The following is a 2,120-nucleotide window of genomic DNA, read 5'->3' on the forward strand; positions in this document are numbered from 1 at the left end:
CGTTCTGAATTCTTTCGGTTCCAGATAGAAAGAAACAGAAAAAAAAAAAAAAAAGAAAGGATGTGATTGATTGCCATTCAAATCTGAAGACCGCGTGGAGAAAGTGTTCCGGTTTACATTCGGCAAATCAAAATGAACGGCTAAAATTAATCTATCGTCTGGTTTCATGCGCGAGATCACGTAAAAGGCAGCCATTCTTCTTAACATGGTTTCTCTCTTTTGCTCTCTCATTCGCGCACGGAAATTTCTTCGTACGGGAATTTTATGAAGCGAAGGCGGCTGCAGACCATTTTCTTTGTTTAGTTCATGTTCGTAGGCGCAAATTACAAACCTAACACTTGGAGCAACATTTCCACTACTCTAGAGGGGCATGAACTGTAGACAGTGCACGCTTTCTCATTTATCCAATCGCTCGCAAACACATTGCATTGCTAGTCTACAGTGGCAATACAAAGTGACGTTTCACCATGCACGTCGAAGTTCATTACCAGTACCGCGCCAGCATCGACCGGCCGGCGAAGCGACGAGCTCAGCAGCGCATGCGCAAGGCCCGACACCACCCCAACCGAGCTTCCCTGCTTATCGGAGAGAACAAGTGCGCGTGAACACGGGCGCGTCTGAGTATCTGGATTATATAAAAAAAAAGAACAAAGAAAGCGTTTCCGAGATATTGACAAAGACAAGTGGTCGCGGTCGCTCTGAATCTTATCGTATTATAGAAAACGTGGGAAGGCGGCGCTTCCTCGAGGGTCAGAAAGTACAATCGTCGAACTAGGTGGCAAGTGGAGTACATCCTTTTTCTTGGAACGGTTTGCAATTGACTGCTTGAATGTGCCGACCACGCGTCGCGGGTCGCGTATAGAGCCAACCGTTGGCAAGCACGCGTCTAGCGTAGCAGCAGAACCGATCGCGGTTGCGATAACCCATCGTTGGCAGCGAAAAAGAAAAACACCCACACGCAGTTTGTAGCAATAACCGTACAAATCAATGTGGTTTTAAATATAGCTTCACTGGTCACCCAAGAAGGGCACCGAAACTTTCTCATGACGCACACCGCTGTAGTCCACAAAGAACAAAGCGCACAAAATAGATATGATACAGCCGCACCGCATTATTTCGTGTTTTCAGCATTTCATTACTTTCGTGTGCATGCGCGCTAGGGCCACGCAGGCCAGGAGTAAAAGGCACGAAAAGAAAAAAAAAAAAAAAAATGATACGCAATCCTAAGCTTTGACTTGACTGCTGTGGCACTCGCATTTGTGTTCTTTACCTTAGGCGAACGCAATGCGCAAACTGAACTGGAATTTCCAATAATGGAAATTCCTGTTTGGCTCATATTTGCGTTTTTCGCCCGAGCAAGCGCTTCACTGCACTACGCTTTGCCCCTTCAACGTGGCTACACTGCCCGGCAGGCGTGTTCTGCGTAGGGCCGAACCTGCAGGCAAAAAGCATGGGCGCCGCCATCTTGTTGAGAGCGGCGCCAGGGACACAATCGCGCCTAGCTCATTGAGTTTTCCCCCAAAACTGAAAAAAATTTGACTTCATTAAACGAGAAAGATGCCACGAGTGCCCCAACAAAAAGCTTTGAGGATTACCGAAGGGTAACTGAGGGCGACGCAACGGGCTCTGGAAAGAAGGATGATGGGTGTGGCGTCACGGGGGGATCGGAATAGAGCAGATTGGGGTGTGCGAGAAGAAACGCTCGTTAATGACACCAAAGTTTAAACCAGGAAAAACAAATGGGCATGCGCAGGGCATGCAATCTGGGGGGAAGATAACCGGTGGCCATTAAGGGTTACAGACTGAATTCCAAGAGGAGGGAAGCGTAGCAGGGGGTGGCAGAAAGTTAGGAGGGCAGATTAGATTAGGGACTACATGGCGACAATCGGCACCTGACCGGGGTACTTGGAGGATCATGGCAGATGCCTTTGCCCTGCAGTGGGCGTAGCCAGGATGATGATGATGATGATGTTCATGATGAAAAGGTAGCAACAGGTCTTCGTAACATACAGGTTAGAAAGATGAGGCACCTTTTAACCCTTGAATATATTTCGCCACATTTGGGCATACGACAAGTTTGTTTTCGAGGCGCTCGGTCCCACTGCTGCGAAAATGTGTAC

This window comes from Dermacentor andersoni, unplaced genomic scaffold (genome assembly GCF_023375885.2).
Source record: "Dermacentor andersoni unplaced genomic scaffold, qqDerAnde1_hic_scaffold ctg00000784.1, whole genome shotgun sequence".
NCBI classification, from domain to species: Eukaryota; Metazoa; Arthropoda; class Arachnida; order Ixodida; family Ixodidae; genus Dermacentor; species Dermacentor andersoni.